The following is an 18043-nucleotide window of genomic DNA, read 5'->3' on the forward strand; positions in this document are numbered from 1 at the left end:
TCAATTAGATTCCAACTAAAGAGAAAAATTTGTTAAGGGAAGAGAAGGTAGAAAAATGAGGCACTGAAGATCCGCTGGATGCCAGAAGGATAGATTTTGGTGGACCAGGGAGCCACCTGTTGTGGTTTCCTTAGATCTAGTCTGATTTTTATCCTTCCGTCCATGTTTTCAGTCTGCAGTCTCTAAGTGTCATAGCAGTCATGGTACAACGTGTAATGTGGGAATTTTCTTATTTGAAACCACAGGACTTAATACATTCCAAATTTTAAATCTGAAAAGGTGTCAGAAGTAAAAATAAAGTGGGGGGTGATGATGGAGAGAATGGAGGAATTACACAGGAAATGTTGGACACTGATAAAGATAGAGAAATACATCAAAAAACAAAGGGCCTGTTTAAATGAGTGTCATGAGACTTGTTTTAATGTGCTTCCCTAATCCCCATGTTCACCACAGTTGTTTTTTTTTTTTTTAAGATTTATTCATTTGAGAGAGAGAGAATGTGAGCAGGGGGAGGGGCAGAGGGAGAGGGAGAGAACAGACTCCCCGCTGAGCGGGAAGCCCTACTCAGGGCTCCATCTCACCAAACTGAGGTCATCACCTGAGCCGAAACCAAGAGTCAGGCACTTAACCCACTGAACCACCCAGGTGCTCCTGCCATTTTTTTTCCCAGTGTCTTTTAGGGTTTCTGCCTCTTGGGATCCTCATCTGCTGGGCAAGACCTGTTAGATCTGCCTCCCAGTTACCACCCATTTACTACTTCTGCCATTACCCAGGTCCATAGCACCATCATCCTTTTTTTTTTTTTTTTTAATAATGATTTTTTATTATATTATGTTAGTCACCATACAGTACATCCCCGGTTTCCGATGTAAGGCTCGATGATTCATTAGTTGTGTATAATACCCAGTGCACCATGCAATACGTGCCCTCCTTACTACCCATCACCAGTCTATCCCATTTCCCCACCCCCCTCACCTCTGAGGCCCTCAGTTTGTTTCTCATAGCCATAGTCTCTCATGTTTCATTCCCCCTTCTGATTACCCCCCTTCTTTATCCCTTTCTTCTCCTACCGATCTTCCTAGTTCTTATGTTCCATAGATGAGAGAAATCATATGATAGTTGTCTTTCTCTGCTTGACTTATTTCACTTAGCATTATCTCCTCCAGTGCCGTCCATGTTGTAGCAAATGTTGAGAACTCGTTCTTTCTGATAGCTGAGTAATATTCCATTGTATATATGGACCACAACTTCTTAATCCAGTCATCTGTTGAAGGGCATCTCGGCTCCTTCCACGATTTAGCTATTGTGGACATTGCTGCTATGAACATTGGGGTGCATATGGCCCTTCTCTTCACTATGTCTGTATCTTTGGGGTAAACACCCAGTAGTGCAATGGCTGGATCATAGGGTAGCTCAATTTTTAACTTTTTAAGGGACCTCCACACTGTTTTCCAGAGTGGCTGTACCAACTTGCATTCCCACCAACAATGTAGGAGGGATCCCCTTTCTCCACATCCTCTCCAGCAATTGTTGTTTCTTGCCTTGTCTATTTTTGCCATTCTAACTGGCGTAAGGTGGTATCTCAGTGTGGTTTTGATTTGAATTTCCTTGATGGCTAATGATTTTGAACATTTTTTCATGCATAGCACCATCATCCTTTACTGAAGGCTCCAATGTCTTCTAACTGGTCAGGTGCTTCCACTCTGGCCTCCTGCTCACTATACTCAAGCCACTCTTCACAGAAATTATTCCCTGTCTCAAAACCTTCCAGTGACTTCTTATCACACCTGCAGTGTAACCCAAACTCTATTGTGACTGAAAAGCATATGTAAGATGAGAGAGATCCCTACCTAAGGTTCCAGCACTATTTCCTATCACTGTTCGCTCTGCTCCCAACAACCTGACCTAGCTTTTTACTGAACATGCCAAATTTATACCTACCTCAGGCCTTTGCACATGTCTTTCCGTCTGCCTGGAATGCTCTTCTCCCACATTTTTGCATGGCTTCCTTCCTCATTTCATTTAGATCTCTCAAGTGTCACTCCTTCAAAGAGAACTGCCTGACAATTTTCTTCCCCCTGCTGGGTCTCCACATTGTATGTTTCTCTGACCTTTTACCCTGCTTTGTTTGTTGATAGCATTTGTCACCATTTGAAAAAATATATATTTGTTTATATGTGGTTTATTATTTTCTCTCCCCTCCCCGCTGGGATACCAAGCTCCATAAGAACAGGGACCTTTGCTTGTCTTGTTAATTTCTGAATTTCCCCTCCCTGTAGCAGTGCCTGTGGTGGGAAACATTCAACAGATATTTTTTATACGTTCATTCACTCAAACACATTCTTTATCAGTTTTTATCAGGTCTTAGTTACTCTGTGGAGGGTTATTTATGGTACCTGCTGTTGCAGTTTTCTGAACTGCTTATTGGAATGGTAGTTTCTATGGTAGATGTAAACACTGCCAACAATTCTGCAAAAATATATTAGAAATTTGATTTATCTCATTCTTCTTTTGTGTGTGTGTTTTATAGTGTGCATGATGTCTTAATTTAGTAGCTATGTAAGGGATATATTGTGTAATAAAAAAAATACAGACTTTGACTTGAGCCTGATCTGGACAAGCATGGTTAACTTCATTTAAAGCAAATTGTAACTCTGTAGTCAGGCTGTTTCATAGATTTTGTGCTTTTGAATGCTAATAGGGTGGTGTTACCACTGGTGAGTGTGTGTAAAATCTTTATTCAGAAAATCACTCAGGTCTAAGGTTGGGTTGAGAGTGAGACATTATATATGAAATTCAGCATATATGTGTGTATGAATATATATGCCCTGATATTCCGACCTCTAATGGAGTTTTTAACTCTCTTGAGTTAAAGTGTGCTTATGCTAGGGCCCTTTGTATCTACACTAACTTTTATGTGGAGGTATGTGAGCTAGTTTTTCCCCCTCATCTCAAATAATTTAGGCTTTTTAATGAAGCCGAACTTGGATACTTTGGTTTTCTGCGACTTCAGTTTTTTTTAAATATCTTTATTGAGATAAAATTTACACACCATGCAATTTACCCCCGTGACTGAGCTTTACATTTCCATTTTGTAATTATATGCAGTTTTGAAGACACAGGGAAATAAACGATATACCCAGACTTTTGAAGGAAGTCTAGTTAGGTATTCATTTTTAATACCTTCTTAAGTTAAATGAAGTTTTATAACATTTGAAGCCCTTGTTAATAAAATATTTGAAAGGATTCATAAACTTGAGTGAAGCATTGACAAAATTAATATACTAGTAAACTAAGGAAACTTAAAAACCATAAATAAATGGGTACAAGTAAATATTATTATTTATAAAATAATCACCTTAGTGTATCATACTTTTATGGTGCCATAGCTTAAAATGTTTTTAGAGATGTCCATTTGACAGTGGCTTAACATTGGCTTTGGACAGGCTGTGTCTTAATTCTAAATCTCTTTAGTGCTGGCAAATTTTTTATGAAATAAGTTTTGATTTTCTGAATCATCCGCACAAAAGTTAAGCCTGATGAACTTGATGGTGGATAAATCCAGATGATTCCATTTTGGTTAAGAAAAAAAGTGACTACAATTGATTTGTCTTATATAGCTTATAAATTGGCTCTGGAAGTAGTTACAAATGAAGAATTCCAGAACTGTTTTGAACAGTAGTAGTGTTATTGGAAAAGTGCAGTGTCCTGAGGTGACAATAGAAACATATTGATTTTTTTCCCCCTACCAGTAGTGGACTTCTTTAAATCCACAGGAACTCATTTGGCTGTATAACAGTTGGTGTGAGATTTTATGCATACGTACATGCATGCTTGTAAACATCTTTCCACCTACCGAATTTTGTTAATATTTTGTACTTTTAAGTAATTCTGCTTCGTATGGCAAGTACCTAATAAATTCTACTTCAGGGTAAATCTTGTGGAACTTCAGTAAAATTATTCTAAGTTGTGGCCTGAGAAGGCCTCTGAAGGCAAGGGATAACAAGAAAAATTTTGACTAAGATGTGAGACTGCATGAATGTTCCATAATATTAAACAGATTTATATAGAGTTCTTTGGCTACAAATTGGAGTGATCGTCACACAGCTTGTATACTTAGTGCAGCAAATCTGTGTGTGTCAGGCATAAATAAATACTAGGGACATTAGAAAGAAAGCTGGTGAAGTCCAAATTGGTGCACATAAACTTTTTATTTATTTATTTATTTTTATTTTTTATTTTTTAATTTTAATTTTTTTTTTTTTTAAAGATTTTATTTATTTGACAGAGAGACAGCCAGCGAGAGAGGGAACACAAGCAGGCGGAGTGGGAGAAGAAGAAGCAGGCTCACAGCAGAGGAGCCTGATGTGGGGCTCGATCCCATAAAGCTGGGATCACGCCCTGAGCTGAAGGCAGACGCTTAACGACTGCGCCACCTAGGCGCCCCACACATAAACTTTTTAAGGCAGTCTTATCCGTATCTGTATGACAGGTGTCAAAGGGGAAAGTAGCTGCTCAAGGGGAATAGGATTTTCTTTCATTTTATCATTCTTGAAGATCTGGGTTTGAATTCCTATGAGTTGTGTTTTAAGGTAACACCAGTATCTTTATGATCACTTCTGGTTATCAATTAAGAAAAGTATTAGTTAATGCCTTCTTGGAAAAATCTGTGTTGGATTTCTTTTCAATTCTTCTTCTACCCTCCTCATCATAAAATGCTAATTTTGCATGGGATCTGTAGATTTTGTCGTTAGAGATAATACAAGCGATTTTGAAAGTTCAGTCTATCTTGTGAAGTTGTATCCTATCTTGAAAGTTTATAGATATTTTTACAAGAATGATAGTTCAAGAAATAAAAAGGAATGGAATAAATTTAACTCCAGAAAAATTAATTCTTGATGTTTTTCTTCATTCCTTCAGGGTTCTCTGAGACTGTGGAACTTTCTGATTTGAAGGAAATTTAACACTGACTTTTGTATTGGAATTAACCTTAAGGTCAACTTTTCCTGTGTTAACTGTAATCTGCTGGGTCCTTTTAAACAAACCAAAAGTCTTGTACATAACTAGTATGTTAGGCTTCTTATAGAGTGCTGTGAGGGTAGAGAGGCTCTGGAGCAGGCTCTGTTATATGGTAGAAGGCTGTGCACTCAAAGCCTAAGTGTGTCATTTATACTGTCTTTGTAGGGACCACGTGTACTGTCTTCATGGACCATTTGGCCCATGAGATGGGATTTGTCATAATTCATTGTCACCTATTGTAAACCCTGTGGGAGTATAAGGTCTAGCTGCTTTACCTTGGATGGGTTCTGAATGTTTTTATCTTGTCCCAAGGTGGATTATTACACTTGAGAATGCATTTAATTACAAGCTTTATGTTTTCCAACACCCATTCACAAACCTCCTCTTCACTCTACCTGACTTCACTGATGGTATTTCACATGCAGATTGAGGACAGTATATGACTTGGAAGATGGAAGCTTTCCAACTTGAAGTCTACCTCCATTTTTTGATGTCCTCTCTTCCCCCCGATCTTTTGGACCTTTCTATTTAAAACCTGTGTTTCGAGGTTAATTTTCTTAGGAAAAGAAGTTTATATTTGATAACATACTAAGGAAAAAAGGCACTGCAGAGACTGAATTTTGTTGTGTTTTTACAAGTTACTGCATCATAGGTTTTATTTTGTTTTTTAAAAGATTTATTTATTTGAGGGAGAGAGCACACATGCAAGCTTGGGCAGGGACAGAGGGGGAATCTCAAGCGGACTCCCCGCTGAGTGCAGAGCCTTATGCTGGATCTGTCTCATGACCCTGAGATCATGATCTGAGCCAAAATCAAGAGTTGGACGCTTAACCAACTGAGGCATCCAGGCGCCCCAGGTTTTATTTTAATAAAGTCTTTGAATCCATTCGTAAACTGAGGTCTTTCCTTAGAAAATGATACTTTAGAATATTTTTTTAAAAGATTTTATTTATTTATTTGACAGAGATAGAGACAGCCAGCGAGAGAGGGAACACAAGCAGGGGGAGTGGGAGAGGAAGAAGCAGGCTCCTAGCGGAGGAGCCTGATGTGGGGCTCGATCCCATAATGCCGGGATAGCGCCCTGAGCCGAAGACAGATGCTTAATGACTGTGCCACCCAGGCGCCCCTAGAATATTTCTTGTTACAGTCCTTTGAGATTAAACATGGTAGGAGCTTATGGAATTTCAGTTTTTTATGCATATATGTAATCTGTCTCTTCATTTTCCTGAATGTGCCCCTCATCTGAGCTTAATCACACTTTATTGTAATTAACTATTTATATGTCTCCCACACATATTGCTCTGTAGGTTATCAGGTATATTATTTTGATCTTTTCATTTTTCTGTGTTTATCAAGGAAAAAATGATCCTAAGTAGATGTTGGATTTGTTTAATAGTTTCATGTTTTAATTTTTTCCAGTATGATTGAGAAATAATTGATATACATCACTGTATAAGTTTAAGGTGTACAGTATGATGGTTTGATTTACATATATTGTGATTTGACTACCATCGTAGGGTTAGTTAATATTCAGCATCTTGTATAGTTACAATAAAAAGAGAAGAAAAAAATTTCTCCTGTGATGAGAACCTCTTAACAATGTTTTGATTTTTAAAGCTTTGTGCAAAGATTATAGTTTTGGCATATCTTGGTGGTATATCTCAGATAAACTCTTAATTGTTAAAGGTAAATTATATTGCCTTGTATATTCTGTTTTTAGAATTTAGTGTTTTATCCCTGCTTGAGATATTCATGATTAGAACTACCAAATTTTCTAAATGTTGATCAACATGCAGCCTTTTATTTGGGAAGGCGATTCTTTTTTTACCAAATGAACTTTATAAAGTCTACTTCCTCAATTTATAATGTAGGCGCAATGAAAGCCTCAGGGTGGTTTTTTTTTCCCCCTTGAAATATCTTTAAAGAGATGTTTAAACAAATCAAAATATGCTATAACTTAAAAGAAACAATTTGATGTGGGAAGTTTAAAATTAAAATAAAATAAAACCACACACACACACACGCACACACTGCATAACCTTTCTCTGAGTCTTTGGTTTAAGTCCTCTGTCATATAATGCCAAAAACTTAGTTCTGAGCTGCGTGTGTGTTGAAACATGTATGCCTGTCCTAGTGTCATAACTAATTATATCTCTTGTATGCTTACTTCTAGTAATTGGAAAGTAGACCTACCGCAGCATACGATTTAACATTTAGTTTTATCTTCAGGACCTGCTGTAGAAATCGAATTTTCCACCATGTAGCAGCTTGACATTGTAAACAGATATTACCGTTTTAAATATATCCTCCACTTTGTATTTTGCAGAAATAGTGTACTTTGGGGGGAAAAATTTCAGGGGTTCTTCAAGGCACATGTGTTTACCAGCAGTTACACACTGAAACTGACAGTTTTGACTGAGCTATTTCATCTATGAATTGGAAATTGATGGTCTAGTGTTGTGGTAACCAAATTTTACAGGATTTCTTTTTACCCAAAGTTTGTCAAAAGATTGTAGCTTTTCTGGTGCTGTGGTCATTTAATTCTTCATGGATTGTTCTAAAATAGCATGGGGCAAATTTTATGAAAATGAATTGAGTAGAATATTTGCAGACTAGCTTAAAAATCCTGTCTCGGACATGCTTGCGACTGGAGCAGCAAACAGCCTCTTCTGTGCACGAGCATGTAGGAAAGTATGTGGTCCTTGTCCATGCCTGCTGAAAGAGGGCTTTACGTCTTCAGTCTCTGAGCTGCAGCCTTGTCGCAATTAAAGTCTTAGGACTGGGAGCAGTTAATGCTGGTGATAGATTGTGGTATTTAGCGTTGTGTTGTGCTCCACGGTGATCTAGTTCTGCAGACTTACAGGATTCCAGTCAGAACTTGGGAAAGAATATGCCAAAGAATTTTTGGCAAATATTTTTTTTTAAAGATTTATTTATTTATTTGACAGATATAGAGACAGCCAGCGAGAGAGGGAACACAAGCAGGGGGAGTGGGAGAGGAAGAAGCAGGCTTATAGCGGAGGAGCCTGATGTGGGGCTCGATCCCATAACGCCAGGATCACGCCCTGAGCCGAAGGCAGACGCTTTAACCGCTGTGCCACCCAGGTGCCCCTGGCAAATATTTTTTAAAGAGAGAAATGACTTTTCTTACTAATAAGCAAGTCTTTTTGGCTTTGCTTAACGAAATAGTAAAAGGATCGTGCACTTCTGTTATTGATAAGTGTTTAAAATTTAACACCGAAAATGCTAGATTTTCTTTTATTAAGTGAAAATATTCCTTGCTTTAATGTTTCCTCCCTTTCATTCTTTCATTATAGTTAAAAATCTCAGTATTGTTTCAAGCCTACTTTATTTTTATACTAAATCAGTTTTTATAAATGCTGTTGTTTCTTTCATATGGTAACTTAAGTATGCAAAGGCATTAAACTTGAATGTTTTGTGTTCTGAAATGTGAGGCTTCGATTCTTGGTATAATTTCTCTATTTTGAAAACTGAATTCCCAATGGTTTCTTTCTAATCAGTGTATCATGACCTGTTACATTAAAAAATTAGATGGCCTAAGCCATCTAACTTTTGAAGACTGGCTGTAAAAGCCATGTGTTAATAATGAAAGTATCTTTCTACTTTTTAAATGTTCATTCCTCTTACAGTTTTTGTGGTGTCAATCAAATTAATGCTGGTGTATTTGGCTTTAATAACTGATGACAGAAATCTGAATTTGCAGTTGATAGGCCACATAAGAGAAAGGGTAATTTAAAAAGGTCCTGGCAGTAGGAGAGAAGGTTGGTCTGCAGCCGGACTGATGGGAACACCTTCCCACTCATCAGTTGACTGTGAAATACTAAAGAGTGGAAGATGTTAAGGCTTGTCTGGGTTCTGAACCTGGGGTTTCTGCCACCTCCACAGGGTGTTTGGAAATCTCAGGAGTCGTTTTTGTTCTTCACAAATAATCAGATTGGGATGCCTCCTGCTATTTAGTGGGCCAAGGATACCTCAGTTCTGATGGCAGAATAATTTATACACAATGATGAGTTGTTCTGCCCCAAATGTTAATAATGCCTCTGCTGGGTACCACTGGATAGTTATTGATAGAAAAACTGAAAAATATTGGTCAAAATGACTCTTTTCTTCCCCAAATTCCCACCTTCTTTTTTTTCTTTTCCCCAAGGAATAAAACCTTTAATTGAAGTATACTTGACAATACAATATTACATTAGATCAGGTACATAGCTAGTGATTCAGTGCTTATTTACATTATGAAATGATCACCATAATAAGTCCATTTACTATCTGCACCATACAAAATTAATATAGTATTATTGTCTATATTCCCGTGACTGATTTATTTTATAACTGAAAGTTTTTATCTCTAGATCCCCTTCACCCATATTGCCTATTCCCCAACCCCCATCTCCTATGGCAACCATCAGTCTGTTCTCTGTATCTTTGAGTCTGGTTTTGTTTCATTTATTCATTTGTTTTTTAGATTCCACATGTGAGTAAAATCATATGGTATTTGTCTTTCTCTGGCTTATTTTATTTCATTTAAGCATAATACCCTCAGGTCCATCTGTATTGTTGCAAATGGCAAGATTTAATTCTTTTTTATGGCTGACTAATATTTCATTGTGTGTATATATCGCATCTTTCCACATTTTTTTTAATCTATCTATTGATAGACACTCAGGGTGCTCCTTTATCTTAGCTATCGTAACTAATGCTGCAATAAACATAAAGGTGCAGATATCTTTTCAAGTTAGTGTTTATTTTTCATTGGATAAATACTTGGAAGTGGAATTGTTGGATCCTATGATAGTCCTATTTTTAATTATTTAAGGAACCTGTATACAGTTTTCCACTGTGGCTGCACCAGTTTGCATTTCCACTGACAGTGCATGGGGGTTCCCATTTCTCCACATCCTCACCAACATTCTTTATTTCTTGTTTTTGTTTTATTATAGCCATTCTGACAGGTATGAAATGATATCCAATTGTGGTTTTGATTTGCACTTCCCTGAAGAGTAGTGATGTTGAGCATCTTTTCGTGTGTCCGTTGGCTATCTGTGTGTCCTATTTGGAAAAATGTTTCAAATTTCTTCCCATTTTTAACCAGATTATTTGCTTTTTGGATATTGAGTTGGAGGAGTTCTGTATATATTTTGCATATTAGCCCCTTGTCAGATACATGGTTTGCAAATATATTCTACCATTCGGTAGGTTGCCTTTCGTTTTGTTGATGGTTTCCTTCACTGTGCAGAAGGTTTTGGTTTGATGTAATCCCATTTGTTTATTTTTACTTATGTTGCCCTTGCTTGTGGAGTCAGGTCGAAAAAAATATAGCTAAGACCTATGTCAGAGAGGTTCTTTTTTTTTTTTTTTTTTAAGATTTCATTTATTTATTTGACACAGAGAGAGAGAGCCAGAGAGCACAAAAGGGGGAATGGCAGAGGGAGGAGGAGAAACAGCTCCTCAGCAGGGAGGCCGATGTGGGACTCTGTCCCAGGACCCCAGGATCATGACTGGAGCCAAAGACAGACACTTAGCTGACTGAGCCACCCAGGCACCCTCAGCCTATGATTTCTTCTAGGAGTTTTATAGTTTCAGATCTGACATTTAAGTCTTTAATCCATTTTGAGTTTATTTTTTGCATATGGTGTAGGGTAGAGATACAGTTTCATTCTTTTGTATGTAGCTGTCCCATTTTCCTAGCACCACTTATTAAAGAACCTCTTTTCCCCATTGTATATTCTTTTCTTCTTTGTTGTAGATTGACCATATATGTGTGGGTTTATTTCTGGACTCACGGTTCTGTTGTTTTGATTTGTGTGTCTGTTCTTGTGCCAGCACCATACTGTTTAGATGACTGTAGGTTTGTAGTATAGTTTGAAGTCAGAGAGCATGATATATCCAACTTTGTTCTTCTTTCTCAAGATTGCTTTGGCTATTTGAAATCTTTCATGGTTTCATACGAATTTGAAGATTTATTCTGGTTCTATGAAAAATGCCATTGGTATTTCATAGGAATTGCATTGAATCTGTGGATCGGGTGATCTGGACATTTTAACAATATTCTTTTGTTCCATGATCATGGTATATCTTTCCATTTATTTGTGTCTTCTTCAATTTCATCAGAGTCTTACAGTTTTCAGAGTATAGGTCTTTTACCTCCTTGGTTAGATTTATTTCTAGTTATTTTATTCTTTCTAATGTAGTTGTCAATGGGATTTTCTTTTTTCTTTTCCTTCCTTCTCTTTTTGAATGAGATTTTCTTAATTTCTCTTTCTGGGGTGCCTGGGTGGCTCAGTCAGTTAAGTGTCTGCCTTTGGCTCAGGTCATGATCCCAGGGTCCTGGGATTGAGCCCTGCCTCGGGCTCCCTGCTCATTGGGAAGCCTGCTTCTCCCTCTCCATCCCCTGCTTGTGCTCTCTCTCTGTCAAAAAAAAAAAAAAATCTTGGGGCGCCTGGGTGGCACAGCGGTTAAGCGTCTGCCTTCGGCTCAGGGCGTGATCCCAGCGTTATGGGATCGAGCCCCACATCAGGCCCCTCTGCTATGAGCCTGCTTCTTCCTCTCCCACTTCCCCTGCTTGTGTTCCCTCTCTCGCTGGCTGTCTCTATCTCTGTCAAATAAATAAATAAATAATCTTTAAAAAAAAAAAATCTTAAAAAAAATTTTTTTTCTGATAGCTTGTTATTAGTCTATAGAAATGTAACAGATTTCTGGATATTAATTTTACTTGGACTTTACGGAATTCATTTATTAGTTCTAACAGTTTTTTGGCAGAGTCCTTAGGGTGTTCTATAAATAGTATCATGACATCTGCAAATAGTGACGGTTTTACTTCTTCCTTTCCAATTTGGATGCCTTGTATTTCTTTTTCTTGCCTAATTTCTGTAGCTAGGACTGCCAGTACTGTGTTGAATAAGAGTGGTGACTTGGGTACCCTTGCCTTTTTTCTGATCTTAGAGGAAAAGTTTTTAGCTCTTCACTCTTGAGTTTGATGTTAGCTGTGGGTTTGTCATGCATGACTTTTATTATGTTGAGGTATGTTCCTCCATACCTACTTTGTTGAGAGTTTTTACCTTTAAATGAGTGTTGACTTTTCTCAGATGTTTGGTTTTTTGTTTTTTGTTTTTTTGCATCTTTTGAGAAGATCCTATTATTTTTGTCCTTTGTTGTATCAATGTGGTATATCACATTGATTTGCGGATGTTGAACCATCTTCTATCTCTGGAGTAAATCCCACTTGATCATGGTATGTGATCCTTTTAATGTATTGTTGAGTTTGATTTGCTAATATCTTACTGTGGATTTTTGCATTTATGTGCAATAGGGATATTGGCATGTAATTTTCTTTACTTATGCTGTCCTTGTCTGGTTTTGGTATCATGGTAATGCTGGCCTCATAAAATGAGTTTGGCAGTGTTGCCTTCTCTTCAACTTTTTCGAATATTTAGAGAATGTTAGATATTACATCTTTGAATGTTTGGTAGAATTCACAAGTGAAGCTATCTGGCCCTGGACTTTTGTCTGTTAGGAGGTTTTCGCTTACTGATTCAATCTCATTACTTGTAAGCACTCTATTCAGATTTTTATTTCTTAACGATTCAGTAGGTTTTGTGTTTTTAGGAATTTATCCCCGTTTCTTCTAGGTTGTCCAATTTTTTGGCATGTAATTGTTTTTAGTAGTCTCTAATGATCCATTGTATTTCTATGGTATTTCAGTTGTGACATGTCTTTCATTTCTGATTTTACTTATTTTAACCCTTTCTCTCTCTTTTTTTTTTAGACAAATCTGGTTAAAAGTTCATCAATTTGTTTATCTTTTCAAAGAACCAGTTCTTAGTTCAATTGGTCTTTTTTAATGTGCTTGGGTTTTTGTTTTTGGTCTCTATTTCATTTATTTTCACTGTGATCTTTATTATTTCCTTCCTTTTACCAACTTTGTACTTCATCTGTTCTTGTTCTAGCTCCTTTAGTTGTAAAGTTAGATTTTTTATTTGAGATTTTTCTTATTTCTTGAGATAGGCCTGTATTGCTATGAACTTTCCTCTTAGAACTGCCTTTGCTGTGTCCCATAGATTTTAGAATGTTGTGTTTCCCCCTTTTTTTTTTTGTCTTAAGGAGTTTTTTTATTTAGCCTTTGATTTCTTTGTTGACCCATTAGTTATTTAGTAGCATGTTATGTGGCCTCCATGTGTTTATGGTTTTTGTTTTTGTTTTTTTATTTTCTTCTCGTAATTGATTTCTGGTTTTATACCACTGTGGTCAGAAAAAATGCTTGATATGATTTCAGTCTGCTTAAATTTATTGAAACTTGTTTTGTGGCCTAACATGATCTATTCTGGAGAATGTTCTATGTGCACTTGAAAAGAATATGAGTTCTGCTGTTTTGGATAGACTATTCTGTAAGTATCTATTAAGTCCATCTAGTCTAATGTATAAGGCCAGTGTTCCCTTATGTTGCTTTTCTGTATAAATGATCCTATTCATTGATATAGTGTAGTATTAAAGTCTTATACTATTGTATTGCTGTCAATTTCTTCCTTTATTCCTGTATATATTTGTTTTATATATTTAGGTGCTCCTATGTTGGGTGCATAATAATTATCAGTGTTATATCTTTTTGTTGGATTGAACTCCTTATCATTAGTAATGCCTTTCTTTGTCTTTTGTTAACGTCTTTGTTTTAAAGTCTATTTTGTCCAATTTAAGTATTACTACCCCCGTTTCTTTTTGTTTCCATTTGCATGGAATATCTTTTTCTGTTCCTTCATTTTCAGTTTGTATGAGTATTTAGATCTGAAGTGAGTCTCTTAGGCTGCATGTGGTTGGGTCCTGTTTCTGTTTTTGTTTTTTTTAAGCACTTAGCTACCCTATGTCTTTTTGACTGGGGAATTTAATCCATTTATGTTTAAAGTAATTGTTGATAAGTATATATTTATTGGCATTTTGTTTATTGTTTTCTGATGTAGTACTTCTCTTTTTCTTCTCTTGCTCTCTTCTTTTGTGGTTTGATGACTTCCTTTAGTGTTATATTAGTTTTCTTCATTTTTTGTGTATCTGTTACAGATTTTTGACTTATGGTTACTATGAGGTTCATGCGTAATAAACAGTATTTATAGGGCAGTTATTTTAAATTAATAGTCACTTAAATTTGACCACATTCTAAAAGCATGACATTTTTAAACACCTTCACATTTTGTTTTTGTCATATTTTACATCCTTTTACTTTGTGTATCTCTTAATTATTGTAGTTATAGTTGATTTTACTCCTTTTGTCTTTTGCCCTTCATGCTAGCTTTATGAGTGGTTGATCTATTACCTTTATTTATATATGTGTGTGTGTGTGTGTGTGTGTGTGTGTATAAATAAATATATATTTGCTTTTGCCTGTTTCTGTTTTTTTTTTTTTTTTTGAAGTATGTAGTTTATTGTAACTAAACAAGTGGAACCTCAAATTCCAGTTCTTAATGTTCTTGAGTAAATGTGATTTGTAAGGGTATATGGATACATTGTATACTTGGTGTATTAAGAATGTTTAGTCATGGGCCTCCAGGTCAAACGCAGATATACCCATTTATGCAAATGCCCATGATATGGTTTATCAATATTTGGCAAATTAGCACATTATAAGTTAAACTCACATCTCTAATGTTTTTATAATAAAAAATTAATTTGTGAGAAATTTCTAAACTATTAAAGGATTTTTCTTTTTCTTTTTTAAAGATTTATTTATTTTAGAGAGCAAGAGAGAGCTAGAGTGTGAGGGGTGGGAGGGGCAGAAGAAGAGAGAGAATCTCAAGCAGACACCCTGATGAGCATGGAACCTGACATGGGGCTTGATCCCACAACCCTGAGACCATGAGCTGAGCCAAAATCGAGAGTCTGGTGCTTAACTGACTGAGCCACCCAGGTGCCCCAGGACTTTTAAAAAACAAAAACAAAACGAAACAAAAAAACCCTTCAGTATAAATAAAAACAATTTAATAAAAACAAAAATAGTTTTACTTACTCATTGCTTTCCAATCAGTTCTGAGATTTCAACTGAAAAAAGAAATTCTAGCATAAGGTCCCATTTTTGAAAAATATTCAATTGGCAATCCTTGTTTGGTTGACAACATAGTATCTAGTCTTAACTCTTTTACTTCCACACACATTCATCATCATGTGTCAACCTTTAAGAAGGTCAGACATAGGGGCACCTGGATGGCTCAGTTGGTTAAGTGTCTGCCTTGGGCTCAGTCATGATCACAGGGTCCTGGAATGGAGTCCTGCTTAGGTTCCCTGCTCACTGGGGAGCCTGCTTCTCCCCCTCTCTCTGCCTGCCACTCCCCCTGCTTGTGCTCTCTCTTTCCCTCTCTGTCAAATAAATAAATAAAATCTTAAAAAGAAAAGTTCAGACATATTTAACAAAACCTATTTAGTTGGTAGTAGAGTTTTCATTTATAAAAAAGCAGCTTACATGTGTATTACTATTACAGCTTTAGAGTGGCCATAAGTAACATCTCAATACAATCATTGGACAAACAATAGTAAAACAGCTTTTTTTTGGTGTTGTAACAATGTTAGTTTTGGAGTTGAAGAGGCTTGCATTTGAATACTGATAACTCTACTAACCAAAGCAGAATCTTGTGTGAATTCTTTTACCTGTCTATTTCTTTATACTTGTGGTAAAAAACACATAAAAGTTACCCTCTTGACCATTTTAAGTGTAGATGTCAGTAGTGTTAAGTATATTCACGTTATTGTGCATTAAAAAAATGTTTCTTAAGATTTATTTATTTTAGAGCAGGGGGAGGGGCAGAGGGAGAGAGAGAATCTTCAGCAGACTCCCCACTGAACATGGGCTCGATTTCACCACCCTGAGATCATGACCTGATCAGATGCTTAACCCACTGAGCCACCCAGGTGCTGCCCCCCCCCCAATTTTTTTTGTAATAATTTCCAGCTTACAGAAAAGTTGGAAAATAGTAATGGATTCCCATATACCTAGATTCCCAAATGTTGACATTTACCATGACAGTGTAACTTATTTTAATTGAGATATAATTCACATACCATTAAATTCACTATTTTAGGGTGTACGATCGGTGGTTTTTAGTTATACGCACAAGGTTGTGCAACCATCACCACTATTTAATTCTAGAACATTTTCATCACTCCAGAAGAAACCCTATGCCCAATAGTGGTAAGTCCCTGTTCACCCCCCTGCCTAGCCCCCTTGGCATCTTTAATTTTTTGAACCACTCTTCTCTCTTTTATGACATAGGCATATAGTACTATTGATACTGAAGTATTTTGAAATAACATGTGAAAATACCTAGCACGGTGTCTAATGCAAGTGCTGAATGCCCATTTAGTTTCTTTCCCCTTATCACAGGAACAGATAATATCATACTTATATCTACATGAATTATTTTGGAAACTGTGATGCCAGTGAGAGAAACCGTTTGTTTCTAAGTGAGAATTCTCTTACTAATCAGACCAAAAATTCACAAGATATTCAAAAACATAATGGAGGTGATTATGTTAAAATAGTTAATGTAAGGTAAAAAAAGGCTGTGAAACTCCAAAAAATATGTGTGTAAAGTAATGTTTTACAGAGATAGGCTAGGGAAATACATCTTTTGCAATAGGTGCCCATCATGCATGCTTATCTTCATTGATTAATCTTTTTTTCTTTGAAGTTCTTTTTTTTTGACACATTTTATGTCTCCATTGTTTAAACATTTTAAAACTTTGTATGTTTAACTTTATAACAAAGCATGGTAAATAGCGCAGTGTGGTAAAACCAGTCAAGGATCGTAAGGGTTCCATTGTTATCTTAAATGACAGACACATATACCTCATGACATGGATTTGATTAAGCTTTGATGATATGATGGTTTGATTGTGGACATACTGTTTAGCCAAGATGTCTGCATTTTGAGGAATAATTAGTTATGGTTCTGATTGCTTTACCACAAATGTTGCAAACGTTCTAAATATTTATAGTGTAGTAGGAAGCAGCATAGGTAGCACACGGATAGAGAGCTCGTGAGTCAGAAAGGCCTGAGTTTGAATCCCAACTGCGCTGTGGGAAGTTTGACAGGGACAATTTCTGGAAGCCTCAATTTCCTCATTTATAAACTTGAAGGATAATAACCTTCGGTGCTGCATGGGGGTTGGAATTGAGGATTAAATTAGACATAGTGTGGAACAGGACCAGCACAGTGCTTGACATAAAATAAAAACTTTAAAATGACGGGTGTCATTTAGATTTCCTTATATGCTGCTCACAGAAAGGACTCTGTGGTACTTTGATACTAATTTATATGACCTCTGTTATTTGTCTAGAACAGTGCATATTAGGTTATTTCTTCTTACGAAGTAGAGAACTACAGTTTTTTTCAAACGTAAAATCTGAAGAGCAACAAAAATATTAATTACCTTAGTTTGTGGTCACAGTGGTGGGACCGGAGGGATTATTTCAACCAAAAAAGCCATTTAAAAAAATGTAATACTATTTAAAGTTAGAAATTGTTCAATTTGAGAATATACATTTATGTGGTAACCCTTCTGTGATGAGCACTCTTAGACTTATTTTATAATAAACTGCTGAATTAAATGTGATCGAAATGCTCTTTTGATATCAGATTCATAAACATGATTATATACGGTTTTTGTGGCTGGCAGTGGGCGTAGGATTACCAGTTTTTCCCGGTCACTCAACCGGGCAATTCTTTTTTACTTTCAGTATGTCTTATTGTCTAAGTTCTTCGAGCCTTAGCAACAAAACTACATAATAATTGTCACAAATCTGCCTGTTTGGACACTGCATTATTTTGCCATCATGACATTAAAGGAAAAACACTTTCTGTAATAGGGTGAATACTTCTGAGCAGAAACAAAGGTCAAGATGTAGAATGAACTTTTGAATGACAGCTAATGTTAGCATGGCTTAAAGGGGAGATGCCAGGTCAACTATGGGTATTCATTAGCTTCATGGATATGAAATGACAGTCTTTTTCCCCTTTTATGCCAG

The 18043-nt window shown here is 36.4% G+C and overlaps 1 long non-coding RNA gene across 1 annotated transcript in view; it reads left to right on the plus strand.

Annotated features, from left to right (window-relative positions):
• Positions 1-18043, plus strand: part of LOC148108606 (uncharacterized) — a 68400-nt gene that overhangs the window by 14157 nt on the left and 36200 nt on the right. The window lies entirely within an intron of this gene.

Source organism: Ursus americanus, chromosome 18, assembly GCF_024610735.1.
Source record: "Ursus americanus isolate L20-20 chromosome 18, mUrsAme1.1.p, whole genome shotgun sequence".
NCBI lineage: Eukaryota > Metazoa > Chordata > Mammalia > Carnivora > Ursidae > Ursus > Ursus americanus.